Here is a 10,879-nt window from a genome sequence, read left to right on the forward strand (position 1 = left end):
AGTCTTTCCAGCTCTGATTCTAGTGATACTTCCGTACTGGCTCAAGACCAGAAATGGACTCTCATGTCTTCAGACCAGGATGCGACAGCCCAGGTTTGTGCCCCTGACCCCCATTACCTGCTGCCACACTGTATGCTCACCCTCAGTCCCCTGCTCAAAGGACCATATTTGGATTTTCCGCTTTTCCGCTAGCTTGGTTCTGAGGGCCAAGAGTACTTCCTGAGGGCCGGGGTATGGGGTGGGGGTGGGGGACACCAAGACTGGGCTTTTCCTTGAGGTTGGGGGAGGCAGAACATCCTTGGTAAGGAGCTGGCCTCAGCTGCCTCTGGGCAGCACTCACCAGACATTGAATGGCTCTTTTGTGTGTTTTTTGTGTGTTTCTTCCCAAACAGAATGACAATCTAAGCAATGGTACCCAATTCTGCCCCAGATCTCTGTCATCCACAGAGAGCCTGCATCAGATTTCAGAACACCTCAATGGGCTCAGATCCGAGGTACCTCAGAACCTGGGGCCTGGGCCTGGGGAGCAGGAAAGGAAAAATGAGTGGGGTCAGGCTATGCTGAGTGGCTGAATGGTCTTGGGGCCTGCTGACCCGCTGGGTAATGTTTGGAAAGTCACTTCTTCTGGAGCCGCTTCTGTGGAAGCAGTGGAAGCATAAGCTGGGTGCCGCCATTCGCTCTTGCTGTGGAAAGTTCAGGATGAGAGCTGCTTCATGGTGGTGGTGGTGGGGGGGGGAAGGTATGAACCAAGAAAAGTGGGTACCAGGCCTTTTAAGAAGTAAGGGAGTCAAGCGACTCAGAGAGACAAGCATGCCATTTGGGTAGAAATGCAAGCAGGCAGGAGGGCTCAGAGGGCCTTCCTGCCTCAGTTGGGGTGAGGGGCCAAGCACTGGAGCGATCCAGGGTGGGCAGCAAGAACAGACATCTGCATGTTATCTGGAATTATAGGCTATACTACAAAAGGGTTTCATTGCCTGGGGGCCACTGAGTCACTTTTTCTGAACTCGGTTTGGGCACCTCTGACTTAGACTGGGGATGGGGGATGAGCATCTCCAAGTGAACTCTCCTTTCTCCTCTAGTCATCCTATGTCAGTGGACAACGTTTCACAATATCCAACATTAAGGAGCTGGAGGTAAGCACCTCTGAACCGTGCCAGCCCTATCCACTCCTCCCCCAACGGGGGCTGGGTGCTCCCTGCCACTTGAGACAGCTGATTAACACCCCGGACCCCAACCCTAATGTTTACTCTCTCTACCTCTTACCCCAACCCTCCTCCGACTTCCCCTTCATGTGCCTCAGAAGCGATATCAAGAAGTTTGTAATGCGTTGGAGTCCAGTAATTTTACAAACAGCTCAATAACAAGATAGAGGAACTGGTAAGAGTCTAGTGGGGTCTCTGGTTCCATACTGCCAGTCTTGGGCCCCAATGTCTCCTTGGGGCTCTGAAGAAGGGGGCTGGGGAGTCCCTGGCAACCCCAGTGTCCCTTGTTGCCAGGGACTCCCCAGGGGCCTACGTGTCAGCTGTAGGAAGCCCAGAGTACTGAGTGCACAGCAGGCTGCTTCTCTTGACTTGCATTCTCTCCCACTCTCTCTCCTGCAGACACCCCCACCCGGGTGTGGCCTCTTCTTGTCTCTCCTTGGAAGCACTTAAGTGCCTGGTGTCAGGACCCCTGTTTGACAGGACCCCTGCTGACCCGGCCCCTAATTTGCCCTGTATTCGGCCTTGTACAAGTCACCACTCCTCCCTGGCTTTCTGTTTTCTATGTAGGTGGAGCTAGATGGTGTCTAAGGTCTCTTCCACCTAAGGGAAGGAGAGCATTACAGGTGCTCTGGAATGTCCATGTCAGCGAGTAGGGAGCCATGGATTCTTTCTCTTCCCCTGACCCTCCCATTGGGAAAGGCAACTGGTCTGTCGTATGTGCTCCATAGACAGTTGTTGAGTGACTGCTCTCTTCGCAATCACAAGCTGGGAGGAGAGTAGCCTTTCCCATCCCAGATGCTGTGACTTTTGGAAGGGAGTCGATTCCATGAGAAAGACCCAAGTTCTCTTTTGTTGGGGACTTGAAGAGACCTGGTCAGTGCCAGCCCTTGTAGAGACTCAGAACCATTCCTTTAGGGCTCCTTTCTGGTCCCTAGCCCCCTACCTCCTGGGTCTGGGGCCAGGCATGGAGGAGACACCTGGCTTTTGCTTCTGCCCACAGAAACAACAAAACCAGGACATCATGGACCAACAGGAAAAGGTAATGCAGTCTTCACTGCTAGCTGCTGATGGGTGCGAGGAAGGCCTCGGGCTCTTTTAGCCCACTCGCAGGGACAGAAGAGGAAGAGCCCTCTCCTCTGCCTCCTTGCCCCTATGTACACACACAGCCCCTGGTCTCTGGTCATGGCAGTAGACTTGAGGCATGTGCTTTGCCAGTCTGTGTTTGACGCTTCTCAGTTAGGGATGTTTTCTCCCTTGCACTGAAGGATAAAAAATAATATGAACAGAGGATGATGAGGGAACACGTAGCTGTCAGGCAACAACTGGAGGTGAGCACATTGGATGGCATTCTCTCAGACCTTCTAGAAAACATTTCTCCTCTTCTAAAGAACATGCTTGGCCTTTCTTTCCCAGGTTCAGATGCAAACTATAGGGATATTGATTCAACAGAAGGGTGACTTTTATTCATGCTTGTACCACACCCAGAATGCAGTTAAAAGAAAAGAAGGTGGGAGCCGAAGGCAGCCCCAATTCCCCCCACCCTGTCAGGCCTCCAAGGGTCTTCCCTGTCTCGGCCCCCTTCTCCATCTTCCTCTCATTCCAGGAGAGCTCAAGGATGCTTGCTACCACCTGAGGGCATGCAGACAGCGCATCGGAGACCTGGAGCACACACTCTCCACTGTCTCCAAGCAGCACCAGCAAGCTGACAAGGTGAGCCCACCTGCCCATGGAGCCTGAGGACGGAGCATCTGGCTGCCCACAGGGCACCATGGGGCATTCTTTGCTGCGTTCATCCTGTGGGCTTAACAGCCTGAGGATGAGGGTGGGGGGCGCTTACTGGGTGGTGAGTCTGCGGAGGTGCTGTCACTGAGCAAACATCGCATCCAGAGTGGTGTGGGTCCCAGCCTCGCCACTAACTGGTTGTGGGGCTTGGAGAAAGGGCACAGAGCACTACACTGGCTTTAATGTGTGTTTGGTTGTGTGGGTGGGGAGGGCTCACGCGTGCACGTGTGTGTGTGTGTGTGTGTGTGTGTATGTGTGTGTGTGTGTGTGTGTGTGTGTGACAGAGAGAGACAGAGAGAGAGAGACTGTATATCAGAAGGACTGTATGGGAAGAGGCATGAGATTGCTGGAAAACGTTCCATCTCTCCACTGGCTGCTTTCTGGGCCTGCTGAATATATATATCTGTTTCCAAAAACGAACAAAGGGTTTAAATGACAAAAATGCCATTCCTCTACTCCCAACCATAGGGGAAAACCCAAGGTAATAGAGGCAGGCAGAGCAGGCCGGTCTGCCGGTGTGATCTGGACACTAGTAACATTGTTTCTTTTCTCTCCAGAGGGAGAAGGTAACAGTAAGCTCTCCTTGGATCAGCTGGGGTTGCGCTTGTGAGGTGTTAGAGTGGTGCTGGTGAAAGCACTCAGTGGATGCCTGCTCTGCAGGGTAGTGAGGATGCTAGTCATCCATAGTAACAGCAATAGGACCTGCCTCTCTGGGCCTCTGTGAACTTACTGCAGAGCCGAGCTCTCTTGAACTGCCCTGTCCATCCTTATTGAGTGCTTAGTGAAAATAAACGTGGAGATCACAAGCTTGGAAACGCTTTAGGAGTGAAAAAAAAAAACAAAGTTGGATTCCAGATGTGGTACAGTTACTGTTACAAGGGTTACGAGCAGCTGTGCCCCACCTGCCCGCCAATTCTTGCTCTGAACTTCCTGTGTTTTACAGAGTAACAAAGAGTTAACCCAAGAAAGAGATAACCTCTGGCTGTAGTCACGCAAACTGAGGTAGGAGCCGGGCAGGCTAGGTGGTGGGATGGCAGAGATGGTGGCCCTTGGCCCAAGCATTCCAAGGGAGAGTGGGAGGGACATGAGTGAGTGTGGGGAGGCAGAGACAGGCGCTAGTCCCATGGTACCATGATTCCTGCCGTGGCCCCAGTGAACCCATGTGTGACGCTCTTTATTTCTGGGGTCGATCCCAATGCCACTCTGTGTGCAAGAACAAGAGGGTCAAGCAGTGAAAGTACTCCTTCCTGCCTTTCACTCTGCCTTTGCCCTGTCCCTCACACCTGCCTTAGTGCTAAACAGGAGGACCTAACCTAGCACAACTCAGAACTGATAGAGCAAGTTAGCCTCCTGATGAAAGAGAAGACAAGCCTGCAGCTGGAGGTGGCAGACATGAAGAAGAAGATTGAGATGTCGGGGCTACTGATCCAGTAGGTGAGCGCCTTGGAGCTCCAGGGCTCTGCTATCTGGGACCAGAGTTAGCCAGCATCGCCCTCCCTGCCAACCAACCACATGCTGGGGAATTGGGACCCTTGTTCTGGCCCTGCCATTGGCTCTTCCCCAGGAAAAGATGAAGAGCCTTCTTTCTCTTCCTGGTCTGCCCATCTGACACCACTTTCTCCACCCAGTGCAACAGTGTTGATGTCAAAAAGGTGATCCAACAGCTCCAGTCAGATAAAGAACAGCTGGAGAAAGAACAGGAACAGGTGAGACCTTGCAGAGAGAAAGCCGGGGAGGAGGACCCTCGGTGGCCCCAGGTGGCTGGGAGCAGATGAAGACCAGTGGCTGGCCCACCCCTACCCCCATCTCCCACACCCTGCCACCAAACTTCCGTGCCCCTTCTTGAAGCTCAGGGGGACTGTTAAGCTACTGCAGAAAGACAGAGATAATTACCTTGAGACTTTGAAAAATGAGAGAGTTGTTTGGTGACAGAATTTGCAGCAACTGTCAGAGCAGGTGAGGTCTAACTCTTCACCCACATCGGAGGCCCCTTGATCTTGCCTGGCTCTGTTTGTTGAACTCTGAGATGGACACCAGGGCACTGTCTCTGGTGCACAGCCAGAGGGCGCTGTGTCTGTGTTTATAGAAGGTCTTCCTTTGGAGTACAATAGTTGTAGCTTTGCCCTCAAACGTTGCTGGAAGCACTGAGCTCCCATCACCACCTTTACTTCAAACCCAGTTTCTCTGATTCTGCTACTTTTTCGTTCCTGGGGTGCACTATTGTCGTGGATGAGTTAACAGTAACACATTATTCATAACCAAAGTCCCTCTGCTATGAGGGCCCAGGAGGCATATGGTAGCCAGCTTGGGTTTTGTTTGGAGAGGTGGAGGTAGAAGGGGAGATGGGAGTCAAGGTGTATGAGTTCCACTGTAGAGGGGGATGTGGGAGCCAGGATCAGGGGTCCAGTCTCTGCCAGCCTCTTGTCGTGTGCGCTCCCACCTGTGCTCAGGCAGGTGCAGACACTGAAAGAAGAGAAGAACAAAAGTGTGATTCAAGTGCAGGAGCTGGAGGCCAGCTTGGCTGAACACAAGAAGCAGCTAGGTGGGCTGGGGCTTAAGCCTGAGAGCTGGACTGGGAACAGAGGGCTGGTGAGGGGAGTTTAGAAACCACAGGGCAGTGGGTGGGCAAACAGGGTATTTGTGTTGAAGGAGAAAACAGCCTGTACCTGGAGTTGACAGTCACTTGGTGTTGACCGCCTCTCTTGGCCTCAGTGGCCCCATATGCAGGGGAGGGAGCGGGAATGGAGGAGTCACTGTCACTGTTGCCTGGGCCCTCAAAATGAGTAGTGTGTTAGAAAGTTCTCCTTCAAGCCTGGAAAGTTTGGGCATCTTATTGCTGTGTGGAGTTACTAGGGAGGGACCAGGACTGAGGGGAGGTGCTGGACTAGGCACCATGCACCAACGGGAGGCCTTTGTGAGATGAGAGAGGCAAGAAACCCTTACTGTGTGCTTCCTTTCTAATGCCCCCCCACCCCCGCCTCGCGGGGCTTCCCTCGGGCCCCCGCAGTGGAAGAAAATCAGCTTCAAATAGAGACTGAAAGACTTCATGCGAAGACAGTGGAGCAGAGAGTGGAACTGGAGTTGCAGCTGAAGGAGAAGAAAAACCTGGTCCTTGCGAGTCAGGAGCAGGAGAAGCAGTTGAGGGAGCTTGAGCGGATAATGGAGTTGTGTGAGAGCAGGAGGCAGCTGGGAGCAAGATTCTGGAGACCAAGGAGAGCAAACACACCACCATCAGCATCGCCTCCACCCAGAACAATGACCTCAAGGCTCAGCTGCCTGAATTGCAGAAGGAATTCATAAAATTGATGCACAGCCTGCTCTCCTCACTTTTCCACATCCCTTGGTGCAGGGCAAAACACCCTGGGCCATTGCTTCCCCACTAGTCAAAGGGGGTTTCTGTAGACTTCAAGTGAAATAGTGCCTGCGATCACATCCCAGGAGCCAGCGTGCACTGCTCAGCTGGTGGGGAGCGTGGCGGAGCTGGTGGGGGTCATGTCTGCCCTGGCCTGAGCTGTGGGAGGTGAAATGGCTGCTGATTACCAACTGGGAGGCTGATGATCTCTCTCTCTGCAGTCAAATGAGAAAATGGATTTGACTACCTCTCCCCAGTTGGAGCAACATGTCAAGAGGGAACTGGCCAAGAAGTTGGGCCAACTTCAGAAGAAGCTGTATGACCTGAAACAGACGGTAACTGCTGGCTGGCACCCACCTCTGTGGGAGGAAGAGGTGTTTGGGCCCTGGAGGAAACACGGAGCTCTAGGACCAGGCCAGGAAGCCCACTACAGTATGGGGGAGGGCCATGGGACAAGTGACCACAGAACCCCACAGAATCCATGACTTTTTTTATCTCTGCCCTTTGGCTCTGAGGAGCAGGCAACCCTGGGCCATAGGCCAACATGCTAGCTAGAGGCCCTGAGCCCTTAATTACAGGGCAAGAGATGGTGGCATGTCAGCGACTCCTTGGATTCAGGCCTAGACTTGACTTTTTGTTCACGGGGTCTCTTCACTTTGTCTGCCTCAGTTTTAGCTCCCTTGGCTGCTTTCAAGGGTGATTAGCAGTCTCCTTCTTGGAGAGCTCTTGAGAATTCAATCAGAGAACACATGAACAAGGGTCAGGCACACACTCTGAATGTGACAGATGGTGGCTCTCTCCACTTTTCTGCCTGCTGGTGGCTTAAAGTTACAAGGGTGAGAAAGAAGGCTATGAGATGCGAGGCTGGGAGAAGGCATGGGGCTCTGGGAAAGCAATGGAGACCAACGTTTAGGCTGTGGAATGAGGAAGCTGGGGCCCTAGGAAGGCAACAGAACCCCAAAATGCCTGCCCCAGAGGGACTGTACTGTACCTGCTGTGCCCATGTTTTGTCTTGGAAGCTGGGAGCAGGTAAGCTACCACTCATGCTCACTCTGGGTCACTCACACCTGAGTGTCTCACAGGTAGAAGCCAAGAGTCAAGAGGCCCATATTCTGCAGAAGCAGTAAGACCAGTATCTGAGCCATCTGCAGCAGTACGTGGCTGCCTACCAACAATGGTGTATATCAACAACTGGACCAGGAGAATGAGCAGCTGAGCAAGCAGTTACTGCTGCATGCCCAGCACCAGGGCGCCCTGAAAACGATGGAGGCTGATGTGATCACCCAAGAGGTGAAGAAGACACGGGTGCCTGAGCTCCCCAGTGCTGAGAAAGCACCTTGTGAGTGGGACCTGGTGAGCCGTGCCCTTTCTCATACTCTTCCTCAGCCCCTTAGGAGCACCAGGAAGCTTCCAGCTGACAGACCCTGAAGCTACAGGCCCTGCCCAGCCCCAAGGCTCAGCTTGAGAAAAGTAAGCACCACACCGGCCCAGAGGGAGCAGAGGAGACAGCTGAGGAGAGGGGGGACTTTTCCTTTGGAACAGCACTTCTCAACCTGTGGGTCGCCAACCCTTTGGAGGTCAAACGACCATTTCACAGGGGTCACCCAATTCATAACAGTAGCAAAATGAAGTAGCAACGAAAATAATTGTATGCTTGAGGGGGTCACCACGACATGAGGAACTGTATGAAAGGGTGGAGGCATGAGGAGGGTTGAGAACCACTGGTTTGTAGCGTGGAGCTAGAAGAGGCCTTTAGGAGAAGTAATCGTTCCCCTTGGAGCAGTGGTTCTCAATCTCCTCATGACTCGACCCTTTCATACAGTTCCTCATATGGTGGTGACCCCACAAACATAACATTATTTTCATTGCTACTTCATCACTGTCATTTTCCTACTGTTATGAATCAAGCCCAAAGTGGTCAGGACCCATAGATTGAGAACTGCTTCCGTGGAGAGTGGCTGGACCAAGGTGGCAGTGATTTGGTGGCAGAGGTGGTCCCTGAGAAGTTTCCTGGACCATCCACCTCCTTTTGGTGGTAATCTGAGGTTCTCCCCAGCTGGCACCCCACAGCATCCACAGTGGCCTATCAGAGAAGTGAGGAGAGAGCTCCAGAACCATCACAGAGCATCCCCGAAGACCTGGATAGTAAAGAGACCCAGGTGAGCCCGCCTGCCCCTCTGTACCCCTGCTCTGTCCCTCGTCCCTTGCCTTCTCAACCTTCTGACTTTTGTTCCTGTACCTCCCTGGGATGAGCCCCTCCTCTGAGTAACATGTAAGCCGTGGGGCTGCTCCTACCACCCTGCCCAGTTGTCTCCCTGAGCATTCCACGAGGAAGTGCACACCCACACGCCTTACCTGCAGGTGGCCTTCCTCAAATGGGCTCTAACCAGTGCAGAAAAAGAGCAGGCCCAGCAGAGGGAGGCGCTCAAAAATCAAGAGTTGTGCTGCCAGGAATGGACTCATTTGGAAGCCCCGCTCCCCAGGACTGGGGAGAACGGCCCATCTGGGGAGAACCACCAGAACCTCCATGAAGTCATGGAGAAGCTACAGGTGAGTGAGTCAACACCTCCTGGCCTTGGCCCAGAGGGTGGGGGCAGGACGCTGCAGTCCCCTGAACCTGGTGTTTGGGCTCCAGGGACGCTTTTCAGTCATCATGAGAGAGAAGGGTGACTTGCAAGAGCGCCTGGAGGAGCTGGAGCACCGCTGTGTGCAATGATCCAGAGAGACTGACACACTTGGTGAGCAGGGGACTGGCACGGGTGTGGGCAGGATGGGTCTGAGGGAGCCCAAACTTCTGAATCGTGACCCCTGCCCGCTCCTCCCTCTCTCAGGTGAGTACATTGCCCTGTACCAGAGCCAGCTGGCTGTGCTGAAGGAGCAGCACCGCATAAAGGTGGAAAACATCAGCCGACTGGCCCAAGACCAGGAAGAGATGAAGGTAGGGGTCTCTGCTGGTTGCCTGTGGGCAGGCTGAGGGGCCAAGTCAGGGGTGGGGTAGCCATGCTGAGCAGCTCTCCTTCCAGTTAAAAATGTTAGAGTTTTAAGAACTGGTCTTCCGACTGGTCAATGAGAGAAACGAATGGGACAAGAAGTACCGAGCATCTTCCCAGAAGATGGCTGTTGCTGATGGCCCCAAAGCAATCTCCCCAGCATCCCTAGATCTAAGAGGGGCCTAAGGTCCAAGTGAGTAGTGACATTGGAAGGGGAGGGAAGGGGACAGGGGCAGCAGCCAGAATCAGGGGATAGTAGTGTGCACATCGCTCCAAGGCATGCCTGGCAGAGGCTGTGGAGCCCATGCAGGGAGAATCCCTCTCAGGTCATGAAAACTAAGAAAAATCCAGTGCACAGCACATTATGAAGGTGCTTAAGGAATCCAGTATCCACAAGATCACCCACGTTTGGGTGAAAGTCCCTGTATTCCCTTTTTTAATCATCCTGATAAAGGGACGAGGTGAAGATCTTAATGATCTAAGCCTTGCAATAGGGTCGGGGAAATGTCCCCTTCTACAGCACCCCTCGCCTGGCACCCTACCCCATCATTCCTGCTCTGCTGACACATGACACAGGGAGGGAGACAGGTGTGCCAGCTTGGGGCCATAGCCAGGCTTGCTTGTCTCAGTAGTTAGTTCAAGAAAGTTACGGAATAAAAAGACCAAAAAAAGACAAAAAAATATAAAATTAAAAAACAAGAAAATTTTAAAATAACATAAAACACACAAAAAAGAATGTTAAGGAAGTGAGGTAGGCCTCCTTCAAGGTGTCTGAGTTAACTTACTCAATGGCAATGATTTTTTTTTGCTGTATTTTGGGGGAGACGTGGAGGGAACTTTCTTGGCAGGGTTGCAAATATCTAGTATATCAATGCCTGAGCGTAGGCATTTCTTTTGAAAACTGGGGCTAAGGTTTCTCTTGGCGGGTGGAGGGATATATTTATTTAAGTGCGGAGCCCTGGGAGCTACTTAAGGGGAGGGGGAAAATTTAAAAACAGTATAAAAATAAAAATTAAAAAAAAAATTTAAGGGGAGGGCTTGGGAACATCCATTGGAGGGGCCACAGAAATTACGGAAGAGTAGAAGCTTTAGTGATACACTTAAAGTGATAGACACATATTCTAAGAATAGTAAAACACATATTTATACTGGTAACAACTAGAAAAAGGGCTATATGTTCCATTACGCCATCCTGGTTATACATAAAAGTTAATTTAAATTGAATATCTAGTAGAAGGGCTTGTGTTCCGTAGACTCAGTAAGTGAAGGGAAGTCCATTGAAAGAGACAGCCAAAGAACATCTCTGTAAAGTCGCATCCGGAAGAAAGAATAGCACTCCATCTAGCCAGTGAGTGAAAGGACACTTGTAAGAGCAACATCCCAGGAGGGGGAATTGTATTCCATCGACGCTATCCACAGACTAGCATTTAAGGTGGTGTTTAGAAGATGGGCACGTGTCTCATGGGCTCCATAAGCAGAGTAACATTGATGTCTGGAGTGACAACGACCATACAGACTCAGGACGCGAAGGAACCTCTATTTAATGACTCAGC

The 10,879-nt window shown here is 52.1% G+C and overlaps 1 pseudogene; it reads left to right on the forward strand.

The window, feature by feature from the left end:
* The first annotated feature begins 79 nt into the window (after positions 1-79).
* On the forward strand, positions 80-9,512 carry LOC101639083 (annotated as a pseudogene).
* Positions 9,513-10,879: the final 1,367 nt, after the last annotated feature.

This window comes from Echinops telfairi, unplaced genomic scaffold (genome assembly GCF_000313985.2).
Source record: "Echinops telfairi isolate 266 unplaced genomic scaffold, ASM31398v2 ScPeMD7_59;HRSCAF=198, whole genome shotgun sequence".
Lineage (NCBI taxonomy): Eukaryota > Metazoa > Chordata > Mammalia > Afrosoricida > Tenrecidae > Echinops > Echinops telfairi.